Genomic DNA, 13,796 nt, shown 5'->3' on the forward strand with positions numbered 1-13,796 from the left:
GTTTAATTTAATAATGGTTTATTAATTAATTTGTGACTTTCTAGTAAATTCTGAAATTTTGTCTTAGGATGTTCACTTATAACATGATGTCGATATTAGAACAATGGAAGGTGTTTGCTGATTTGCTTGTATCGAATAGATTTCATTGAAATGCAACAATGTCGGGATATCCTAACCGACTTTAGAAAAAACAAAACCTCCTAGGAAAGATACAATTGAACAAAGGTGCAATAAACTGTCATTGAAGATTATGTTTATTACTGACTAGCACCCCGCCCCGGCTTCGCACGGGTACTTAACAAATTAAAAACAATTTTTTTTTTTGAAATATAATAATAGAATCTATGTTACCCGCGGATAGTGTAGCTTCCCAACAGTGAAAGAATTTTTCAAATTGGTTCAGAAGTTTCCGAGCCTATTCAATGCAAACAAACAATCAAATCTTTACAATATTAGTATAGATAATATAATATTTTATTATTATCTGTATTTAAATATGATAACAACGATTAAAATATTAATAGTCTGTCATGGATGTGACTTTTTATCTTCCAGACTTTTTATAAAAGTATGCAAATATTAAAGGATTCATTGATATTAAATTACGTATTTATTTTGGTGTTGCTTTGTTATTTTAAAATCTAGACAAGGTAACGTTTGAGATATATAAAAGATTTTGTATAGAAAGTAATTTTGCTTAAAGATTGATAAAGAACCATTTTGTTAAAGTTAACAAAAAACTCATCTAACAAGATGGAGTTTTGTTTTGGAGCTTTGAAAGCTCGCTGAAATTATAATTCGATACGAGAAATATGTACTTATTACGTGACTTTAATACATTTTTTTATATCACTATCTTAAAAAGTGATGAGCTTTCCAAAATTAGGTTTATGAAAAAATAGTGACGACTGAAAAATATAAGTTTTAATTATTTTTTTCGCTTTTTCTTTTTACTATATTATTAAATAAAAGTTATACCAAAAAACTTACCATGTTTCTGAAATAAAGTTGACGTACTGTAGTGACGAGAGTGGCGTGGCGAGTTCGCGAGGCAACGCACCGGGCCGGACTGATGGCGACGCCAGGCCACCGTCACTTTTATAACAGCGTGGTTGTGCGCATGGCTTATTCTGGACTCGTGCGATATATTTAAGTTTAAAATCTTTGTAGTCTATATTTTAAATACAGAAATAGTAAACCTTACCCAAGTCAAGGCTCCAGAGTCACACGAAACACGCAAGAACAAACGCCCAGATACCGACAAGCGTATGTACCTATTGCCTAAAAACTTTCATGAGTGGGAATCAAATTTTCGTTTGCCAGTGTATGTGTATCCAGTTGCCACGACCTGAGCAAACGCGCTATCCATATAACAATATCATATTACGAAACACAAATAATGTCGATATAATAATATTAAAAATACCACTCAAAATCCTACCTTACGCCTGAATCGATCATCAGAGCTCGTGGGGGGCATATAGCATATACTATGAAAACTTATTCAGTCTACAAGGTTCAGGTAAACACAGTAAAATAGAAAGTTTTATTGATGTTGAACATACTGGGCTGCTTTCCGGGGGTAAACGCCGGGGCACGTTTGAAGCTGACGCAGGGCGTGACAGCATACAAACCGTTAACGGCCCTCTGCTGAGCATGCGGGCGAGAGTCGAGGACCCGAAGATACCACAGCTGACCGACGGGGAGGAAAGGGGTGTTTGATGTTTTACAGAGTAGAGCTTCGTCCACAAACTCTGTCGGCTTATCTGCATCGACCACAAATAAAGCAGTTTGTGATGCCAGAAGTAAAGGAATATGACAAAAGGATCTAGTAGTATATTTTATTTAAGAAAAATTATGTTTGATATTTCAAATCACATTGAGACGTCAGAATAGTCCGTCAGTACTCGAGAACAGACAACTGCATCCAGCCGCTTATAATCTAGAAGCCGAATTAAGAAGCCCATCAAAACATCTGACGATTAAAACGTGAGTAGCATACACTTAGAATTGAGAACTAATTTAAATCTATACTTCGATTGGACTTAGGATTTTGATGTTTATTAGAATTTATTATTGTATAATTTTTAAAACTATTCACGAGTGTTCGTCTATGTCCTCACATAATAAATTAATATTTATGAAAGCAGAGTATAATCAACTATCGTGTATGATAATAATTGTGTTTGCTCGCAAACGAAAAAAAAATCGACTTCAATTACATCGACAAATAATACAACGTAGTTCGACGAAAAAATAGTCAAGTAAAAACGCATTATTAGATATAACTGGAAAGTAGTTGTTAGATCTCAAATAAATCTAAATGAGGCCAAATAACACGCACCACCTTTCGATTATAAAAAAATTTCGAAATCGGTCCACCCAGTCAAAAGTTCTGAAGAAACATACATTTGAAAAAAATACAGTCGAATTGAGAACCTCCTCCCTTTTTGGAAGTTGGTTAAAAATGAAATAAATACAATATCACACTTATTTTGTTTGTAAATTCGCCACGCAACAATAACATACAAGTTTAAAGTAAGTTTCAAAAATATTTCTTATTATTATTTCTAGTAATTATCCCTTAGGAGTAAAATTTAAAATAAAAGAAATAACTTAAGGGCGTCATATTGTGTGATAGGTTTGATCTAAATTAAAATATATATATATATATAATGATAATGTATCTTAATTTTCAGAAATACACTGATGTTAAGGAGTAAAATAAACTCAAAAATATAAGAGGTAAATAAAATATAGCCAATATTTAAAAAATCGTTCTATGTGACAAAAACAAATGTATACATTAAAATAATCGATCGATTTTAATAGTAATAAACATCATTATTTGAAAGTATATTTTAATAGTAAAATCAAAAAGTCTCTAAAAACAAATCATATACAAGGAAATAATCATTGTTTCATGCAAAAATTATACACCGTTAAAAAGAGAAATAAGGCCTCCCTTTTTGTTTCTACCTACCCCAATCAAAGGGATGAGATGAATGGGGAAGCTGGGGTTGCAAGGGAGGGGACCTTGACCCTTTACATTTGTTTTGACTGCAATGATATCTAGGTATAGCTATGAAGTATGCAGACGTAATATGGCGCTCTTCGATGACAGAGAAAATCGATATGATTCGAACATTTTTGTTTTTTATTAATCGACTTCAAAAAAAGGAGGAGGTTACTGAATTCGACCGTATATGTATGTATATATATATATATATATATATATATATCGTCACCAACCTTAACTTAACTCGGTCACCAACCCGCCTGCCCAGCGTGGTGACTATGGGCAAAACACACGAGTTCACGTTATTTTTGGCGTAAACTTGTGGAGGCCTATGTCCAGCAGTGGACTGCATAGGCTGTAATGTATATATATGTATATGTATATATATTTGTATATGTATATATATATATATATATATATATATATATATATATATATATATATATATATATATATATATATATATATATATATATATTATGTATGTTCGGTGATAACTCCGTCGTTTATGAACCGATTTTGATAATTCTTGTTTTGTTGGAAAGGAGATATTCCTTATTTGGTACCATGATAAGGAAACCAGGATCTGATGATAGGATCCCAGAGAAATCGAGGGAAACTCTCGAAAATCCGCATAACTTTTTACACTACACACAATTATTAAGCTACTTGTCAACCCGTGTAGATTTAACAATTTTTGAAGTAAAACTTCTTTGTGTACGCGTGACTTGGAGTAAGCTGGTGAATGCGTGACAAGAGCGTTACGAAAAGTGTGATCGGGCGAGGTGAACAGAAGTTGAGAAGAAGATATTAGTGAAGATAGAAAGATAGAAAGTTTCGTAAGTTTTACTTCAGTCATGTGGTCTAAAGCACACTCGTTTTTTTTTAAATGGTTACTGCTCTGCCTATACTGTTTAATGTCGTAGGACGAAGTTAATATAGACACATATAATTCATAATTGTAAAGTTGGTCTTATATGTAAATTCATAGTAGCGACAATCGATGTGAAGTAGCTGTTTGTGTCTGTGTGTATGTGTGTGTGTGTGTGTGTATGGGTACGTGTACGTTTGTGCGTATGGGCGTGTGTATGAGTGTATGTGTGTGTCTGTGTGAATGATTAAGGAGAAAATTACATCAGATTTTAAGTTAGATCTCTATCGACACAACTGTAACAACTGCATCCCAATGCATACAGCGGATATCAGCAATTTTCAATTTTCGGTGACACTAATGAGTACATATTAACGTTTATCTATTTAAGTATACCTTACCTAAGCATAATTTATTCTCATTCAGTGTCTGCAGTTGTTAGTGTGTTTACTTCTTAAGCGACTTCAAAAAAATTAGAAGAGGAGGTTACTCAATTCGACCGAACGAATATATACGTATATATACCATCGAATACGGTCGAATTGAGTGGTGTATGTTCGGCTTCGGCTATAGCTTCGTCGTATATGAACCGATTTTGATAATACTTTTTCTTTTGTTGGAAAGGAGATATCCCAAGTGTGGTACCATGATAAGGAAACCAGGCTCTGATGATGGGATCCAAGACAAATCGAGGGAAACCCTCGAAAATCGTAGTGACGACTAGTGTGTTTGTTAATTTTTTTCGTTTGCTTACGTTGTATTACTTGTCGATGTAATGAAGTCGATTTTTTCGTTTGCGAGCAAACACAATTATTATAATATTTTTTTCAAACTTTCAATAAGGAACATGATACACAAAACTATTATCCTACTCGTTGGTCAAAGGTAATGAACAATCACATGTACAAATACATCAGTACACGTTATTTTTGGCGTAAACTTGTGGAGGCCTATGTCTAGCAGTGGACTGTATAGGCTATAATGATGAATGAACATTCACTCATTTTGGCGATTCATTTTTGTTTTTAACCGACTTCAAAAAAGTAGGAGGTTACTTAATTCGACCGGATATATATATTAATAATAGATATAAGTGCGTCGTGTATATTTTATGTATGTTCGGGGATAACTTCGTCGTTTATGAACCGATTTTGATAATTATTTTTTTCTTGGAATGGAGATATCCCTGGTTTAGTACTATGATAAGGAAACCAGGATCTGATGATGGGATTCCAGAGAAATCGAAGGAAAGCCTTGAAAATCGCATAACTTTTTACTGGGTGTACCGATTTTGATGATTTACAATTTAATCGAAAGCCGATGTTTATCATATGGTCACATTTAAATTTCATCGTGATCTGATTACAACTTTTGGAGAAATCTTTGATAATGCGTATTTACTTGATTATTTTTTCGTCTACCGACGTTGTATTACTTGTCGATGTAATTTAAGTTGATTTTTTTTTTTTGTTTGCCAGCAAACACAATTATGATATACATTTGTTTTGTAAAAGAATTATATTTATAATTTAATATCGTAATTTAACTCGCCAAGCAACGTAACTTGGTCAACTTTAAAGTTTTGTTTTAATTTTAACATTGAGCCGTATCGTTTACAGAGTTTCTTAGAAGTGAGCATGTCTCATACAAAATAAACATTCTGTTACTAAAAATATCTTCGAGGCGTGCTTTTACATATAACAAAAATTACTTTTATATAGTTTGAATAATAAAACAAGAGTTATGAAAATTGTTTTGGTATCTATGACAGACGCCGCGTTGGCGCAACGGTTACAGCCATGGATTGTATCTGTTGCGTTGGTGGTTGCGGGTTCGATCCCCGCTCATGACAAACATTTGTATTGGCCATGCAGGTGTTTGCCGTGGTCTGGGTGTTTGTGCAGTCCTTGTGGGTCTCCCCACCGTGCCTCGGAGAGCACGTTACGCCGTCGGTCCCGGTTGTTATCATGTACACCTGATAGCGATCGTTACTCGTAGTAGGGAGTATATCCGCCAACTCGCATTGGAGCAGCGTGGTGGATTAAGCTCTGATCCTTCTCCTACATGGAGAAAGAGGCCCATGTCCAGTAGTGGGATATTACAGGCTGAAGCGTTATCTATGACAGATGATTAACGTATTGCGGTATTAAATGTGTATATTTTAACCGACTTCCAAAAAACGAGGAGGTTCTCAATTCGACTATATATATATATTTTTTTTTTAATGTATGTTACATCAGAACTTTTGACCGGGTAGACCGATTTCGACAAATTTTGTTTTAATCGAAAGGTGGTGTGTGCCGATTGGTCCCATTTAAATTTATTTGAGATCTAACAACTACTTTTCGAGTTATATCTAATAATGCGTTTTTACTTGACGCTTTTTTCGTCGACCTACGTTGTATTATACCGCACACCTTTCTACTGGATGTACCGATTTTGATAATTCTTTTTTTTGTTGGAAAGGGGATATCCCTAGTTTGGTACCATGATAAGGAAACCAGGATCTGATGATGGGATCCCAGAGAAATCGAGGGAAACTCTCGAAAGTCCGCAATAACTTTTTACTGGGTGTACCGATTTTGATAATTTTTAATTTAATCGAAAGCTGATGTTTATCATGTGGTCACATATAAATTTTATCGAGATCTGATAACTACTTTTTGAGTAATCTTTGATAACGCGTGTTGCTTGACTATTTTTTCATCGATCTACGTTGTATTACTTGTCGATGTAATTGAAGTCGGTTTTTTTTTCGTTTGCGAGCAAACACAATTATTTACTGTGCAAATTAGCAGTTCTGACATTTTAGTTTTTCTTAAAAAGTCATCCCCTCATCATCATTACAGCCTTTACAGTCCACTACTGGACATAGGCCTCCACAAGTTTACACCAAAAATAGCGTGAACTCATGTGTTTTGCCCATAGTCACCACGCTTGGCAAGCGGGTTGGTAACCGCAGGGCTGGCTTTGTCGCACCGAAGACGCTGCTGCCCGTCTTCGGCCTGTGTATTTCAAAGCCAGCAGTTGGATAGTTATCCCGCCATCGGTCGGCTTTTTAAGTTCCAAGGTGGTAGCGGAACTGTGTTATCCCTTAGTCGCCTCTTACGACACCCACGGGAAGAGAGGGGGTGGCTATATTCTTTAGTACCGTAGCCACACAGTACAAGTAAAAAGTCATCTGTGTTAAGAAAAATGCCCCTGTGTAAGTTTTAGTTGCCGACTTAGTAAATACAACAAAAAACTTAAAAAGCAGGTGAAATAAAAAAAAAGTGATAGAATATCAGACCACAGATTAAATATTATCAATATGTAAAGTTTTCAATTTTATTTAATGTCAACTTAATGACGTGTTACCAAAATTTCCTGAAATATTTAGAAAGGTTTGCTTTATTTGTCATTTAAATATTTAATCTTTTTAAGGGTTGGTAATAAATTTGAAGAGTAACAAATTCTAGAAACTGATTTCAAGAACTCGCTACATCTAGGATACTCCTAGGCTAGATTGGAATTAGATTAAATTGGATTACTTTATTGGCTACACAACTATAAGATGTAATCCAAAAAGATTATCCAAAGAATACAAATTTGTTGTACTTAGATTACTGAAGTTATTATATTTATGTATTTCGGTCGTATTTTTTTTTTAATTTAGATGATTGTCGTCGTACATTTTTTTAAGTTTGATGATTTGGTAAGTTTTTAGATTAAGACCCGTCGAATAAAAAAAATTAACCTAACCTATTTAAGCTCAAAATTTGACCGTTTATCGACATAATTTCGTTACAATATCAATTCGACGGCTCTTAATCTAGAGACAAGCCGACGATTTTTAGTGAAATTTTTGTTTTTTGGCAGTATTGAAAACCATTTTAATCAATAGAAGAACAAGATATTTTTATTAACATAACTTTCGTGTGACTGATTTCGTGTTGCGGTTTACTACAGATCTTAAAATACTATATTTATTTTTCTGAGTCAAAAAAAGTTATGTTTAATTATTTAATGTAGTAAAAACATTACTTAACTTACTTAATATAATCGTGCTAATTATCTTTATCACGCAAGACTGTTAGTTATGTCGTCATAATTTCTATAGAATGGTACTGTACTAGACCCATCCTAGTTTTAATGGTTAATTCAAGTTACTTTTTTCCTAGCAACCAAATATTTCGCAGAAATTTCTAGGTATTTAATTTATTAAATTTTCAAAGCATTTTTAGAACTTAATACAACCCTGCAGTGCGGCATATTTTAGCTCAAACAATTTCATCTTGACTATTCAATATTTCATACTAACCTAATGAATTTCAAATTATAACCTTTGATTTGTAATAATTATATGTGAACATAATTTATTATTGAGAGTTCTAAACCCACCAGGGCAGATTTTTTAGAACATTGAACTTTGCGAAGCAAAAAATGTCATATATTATATGTCATATATATGACATTTTATAGCCTATAAAATTCTGTGTTAAACTTGGAAAAAAAATAATCGGTTGATTGATAAAAACAAACTCATTATTGTATGTATGAAGAGTAATAACATAACATAACAATACACTTTATTGTACACCAAAACAGAAATAATACATATTATGGACTTAAACAGAGTATTATCAGGTACAAAGGGCGACCTTATCGCTGAAAAGCGATCTCTTCCAGGCAACCTAGGGGCAGAGGAGATGGTATTGCGTCAGTGTAGGTGTACAAATTGAGAAATAAACGTTTGTAATAACTTTGTAGTAATATTAGATACATTCGGTCTACCGTTGTATGGATAATGTTAAAATTTCCTGTAACGGTTAATAGAAATACGCTCATAATTAGCCTATTTATTAACAAATATACTGTCCGCAAAACCGCAATTTAAGGAAATTAAACTCCTACTCTTCTTCTAATGAAGAGAAGTCCACTGCCCAGCCGTGGGACAATTAAGAACTGTTTCATTTCAGTTCCTAGAGATTCACCATAAAATGTACTAAGCTTTTGGGGACAAACTGAGGAACTGATTTTAATACAGAATAGTTTTTTAGCCCTTATCTCTTATTTCATTATTAGATTCATGAAATATGCTTTCACACATTTTATGATAGGGGTTTTTCAGTTTTGGTAATCCGTTAATTAAATCCATTAATCGTTAACGCTTTAGAGATTAGTTTTTTCCTCGTGTAGTTATATAATACATTCGAAAGTGCTTTTAGGGCCTAATTGATTAATAAATAAATAAATAAATATCTACACAATAAACACACTGTCGTCTGTTCATAAAGTAAGCAAATTAATACTTGTGTTATAGGTAACAGCCGATTGGTATGGCTACATATTTATTTATTTTCGATAAATATATACATAATACATATGTAAATACATAAATAAATATTTATATTATACCCAAAGTCGGGGTGGTAATCGAAACCACAACCTTTGGAGCAGAAAGCAGGGTCACTACAAACAGCACCAACGGGCTAGTCAAATAAAAAAAATGATTTATTGACATATTTGGAACGGTCTAGCTAAGATATTTAATAAAACATTTGTAAATCCAGCGATTTAAATGTACAAGATATCTAATTATAATCGTAAATACTCCACCTAGAAAAAAATTGCTGCTCAAAATAGAAGAATACGAATACACATAATATAGAAATTGTTAGAATGCTGTGTGGTTTCGGCAATGAAGAATATAGTAACATTAAAAAGCCGACCGATAGCGGGATAACCATCCAACTACTGGCAATGAAATACACAGGCCGTAAACGGGCAGCAGCGTCTTCGGTGTGACTAAGCCAGCACTGCGGTCACCAACCCGCCTGCTCAGCGTGGTGACTATGGGCAACACACGTGAGTTCACACCATTTTTGGCGTGAACTATGTCCAGCAGTGGACTGTGATAGGCGAAATGATGATGATGAGAAATTGTTTAAAAAAGATTGTTTCACAAAGTGTTCGAATCATGAGAGTACTTTCCGTCATTTTTATGCCAACAACTGAGTGAGTGGAGTTAGTAGCTAGAACGCAATATTTAAAATTAAGTATATTATATTATTATTTATTAATATATTTCTGTTCCACGAAACCTTGTTGGTATGTCACGCCATGTGTTCACTGCGGTCGAACAATTATGGCTGACGATTATTCTTGTCTGAGTTTTTCATCATTACAGCCTATACAGTCCACTGCTGGACATAGGCCTCCACAAGTTTACGCCAAAAATAACGTGAACTCATGTGTTTTGCCCATAGTCACCACGCTGGGCAGGCGGGTTGGTGACCGCAGTACTGGCTTTTTCGCACCGAAGACGCTGCTGCCCGTCTTTGGCCTGTGTATTTCAAAGCCAGCAGTTGGATGGTTATCCCGCCATCGGTCGGCTTCTTAAGTTCCAAGGTGGTTGTGGAACCTTGTTATCCCATAGTCGCCTCTTACGACACCCACGGGAAGAAAGGGGGTGGCTAAATTCTTTAGTGCCGTAGCCACACAGCACGTCTGAGTTTTTATGTTTTCATGAATAATAATTAAAATAAAGAGACTAGTTTTATGTGACTTTGTATCTGAATTATGTTATTATATATAATTGCAATGTGGATAACACTATATCTAGACTATACAGATAATATTTTTTCAGTTACAATTTCGAATATTCTTCAAATATTTGGTGAAATATAAACCCTATTAACAAGCGATAATTCGGTGACATCTGATAATTACATATAACAAATACGTTAAAAAAATATTAAAATAATGATAATTATATCAAATTAAGAGTTTATTAAAGGATATAACATCTATAGGTACATTCCATCAATGTTGATACAAAAACCCTCTTTGGACATGCTTATAATTATGTCAGTAAACAGAAGTCATTAACCTTCGGTAACTAAAAAATACCACAGATTAAACAATCATTATCAAATTTTGTAATTGAAAAAAAAACTACACAGATTAGGCAATTACAATTAAATGTAATATTGCTATCCAAAAGAGGAAGCAAAATTATCCTAATTGTAGTATTTACATATAAGTATAATTGTACATCTACAATTAAATTCGCTTATAGAAGTAGGTATATAAAGAGTAATAATAATCAGCTTTGTATCAGTTTAGACATCCGTTCGTGACTCATTCGCACTTATTTGGTGCAAATGATACAAGTACTGACCAAGTAAATACTTTAACCATGTACGGTCATGTTAAATAAAATATAGGACCGAGAATGTATTGCTATTATTTTTGTTAGGACAGAATAGTTAAAGGTCTTATTATCAATACCGTACAGCTGTTATAGTTCTTTTTATAGAAAATTTTTATTACGAGTTTTGAAACATAGTCATAATAAATAATTCTAAGTCAGTCTTTAGTAACTTACAGACAATACCACGATCTATCAATTTTATATAAAAACTCTTTAGATATCTTATTTAGCAAATAGTTTTTTTTTAATATTTTTAAATAAGGAATGGCCAACAGACTGCTTAGTTTTTTCAGTACTAAGACTTCTTTTTGCTATTGTATGCTCTGTTGTAAATTGTTAATCATAAAATTAAATATAGGCAAAAAATATAGGTATATTTTAGAAATGTATTGTTATATCAAGTAACACTACAATAATACATTTACAATACACTTATCTATCAAATGCATTGCCCGTTAACAAATAAAACAATGTTTATTGGTAGCGTTTTAAAATGATTGCAATCAATTGCTTTCCATTGTCCTACCTCAGCGCCATATGCGAAATAGAACTGCTACACTTAATTACACAAGCTAACCATATGTTACTTATCTTTATATGATTTTCACCTTTATCATTATATAGTTTAGGTCTAAATTTCTTTATCCGTACTTGAAAATTTTATCGAACTCGTAGTATTTATAATAGAAATAGAAAATAAATTTATAAAGAGTTTGTTACTTAAAACAACTGTTTTAGCTTTTTTACGAAATTATACTTTAATATGAATATGTTAATGTGAATTACAGATAAATGAAAAAGTCCTAAAATAAAATTGTTATTCTGTACAATTAAAAATAGGCTCATAAATTCCGAACGACTGCTTCAAATTGGATAATTCTTTGTTATGTTCGTTATAATCCGAATTAAGACATATATATACATATTTATTTTAAAAAAATGGTGATACAAAATTTACTGGATTAGCTAGTTTTAATATTTTTAGATTTAAATGTAAAATTGGATTAATGAAACGCATTATAAAGCAACGAATGCAGTCATATTTAAAGCTAATGATAGTGCATTATATAATATTTTATTAGGACAATAGGAGCTCCTCAAATCATCCGAATCAAATAAGAGATGTCTTGACATGGTGGATGGGCTCGTCTTGAGCCCCAACGGTCCGTGAAATTACTACCGATCAGGTAACATGAGGAGGACTGTAGCTACACAAAAATGACAAAATGAATCATACAGTCATAGAGTTTTAGTTGTGTGTGGAGGCAGCGGAATTGTTTTTAACTTAATTATTAACTAAGCTATAATTTTTGAAGTAAAATTTCAGTTTTGTTTCAAATTTGGGAAAGATATTCTTGCTGTCCTATCTCTTTTAAAAGCTGCCAAATCTATATAAATAAAAATGAATGTTGCTAAGCTCATAACTCGAGAATGGTTCGGCTTATTTTTTTTTTTTTGTATGAACCTCAAGGCCCACGGAAGGTTTTAATACTAAAAAAATATAAAAAAAAATAATAATCTTAACTTTCAAATTTGAAAGACCGGAGTCTGTCCGGGCAGCTAGTACTAAATAAAAAAAGACTTCTCGATAATAATTATGACTAGAATAGAATATGTATAACACCTTATAGTTGTATAAGTTACCGCATTATCATCATCACTTCAGTCTATCGCAGTTCACTACTAGACATAGTCCTCGCTAAGTTCGCGCCAAGCATCCCAGTTTCCTCATCTAACCGGCAGTCTTACGTAGATAAGTTACTACAAAGTAATTTATTACTTGTCACTTATTTTTTACCTTTTGATATCTTATTTTGTACCTTTTGCTTAAAGTATTTTAGAAGGCGTGAAGATGTATTCTTGGAAAACCGCGTGGTTAATATAGTTTAAAAATAAAACTATTATATATTATATTTTTCAATAACTTTAATATAATTTTCTTCTTTATGATACATAATAAACATAACACCAGCATCCATTTATTTATTTTTAAAACAAAGCACATCACAGCTAATGGCACTTTACAAAAAAAATAATTATAATCTGTACAACAAATTAATTAAAAATGAAAACATCAGAAAAAAGAGTTTAATTCGCTTGTATTCGTTTATTTTCACCTCTTCAAGAATTATGTATAATGCCTATGGACGAAATTGTTCTTTTACTTAGCATTATTATTTCCAGATTTTATCACCCGGATCTGAATTCCGACTAACTCTCTTCCACTTTGCGTGATCTTGAATCACTCTAGGTTAGAAAATTGGTTCTCATGGCATATATCATCTAGCCATCGCTTTCTTGGACGTCTGGGTCTAGTTTCAGGGACAGCCGTGTCAAGGTACTTTCTTCCTATGTAGTCTTCAGATTGAACTATGACATAGCCATACCACCCTTGGTATTGCTCCTGTCATCATGTTAGATCAGCCCATAGACAAAATTATTGAGTGAATATCATCTTGTTTGATGACCTTTAGTGCCTTAATGTGAGTATAAATAATTTTAAGTGATATTGGCAAAAAGAATCTGTGCCATTAAAAAAAAAAAACTACAAACAATCCAACCTAAAAATTGGATTCAATTAATGCCGCCAATATTACGTAGGGTTAAAAGCGTTGTAAATACCTATGAGTATGGTATTAACATCGCCATTTCTTTAATTCTTTCGCCATTTCCACTTTTCTGTTGTTTAAAAAATTACCAATCGAAATGCT

This window comes from Melitaea cinxia, chromosome 7 (assembly GCF_905220565.1).
Source record: "Melitaea cinxia chromosome 7, ilMelCinx1.1, whole genome shotgun sequence".
NCBI classification, from domain to species: domain Eukaryota; kingdom Metazoa; phylum Arthropoda; class Insecta; order Lepidoptera; family Nymphalidae; genus Melitaea; species Melitaea cinxia.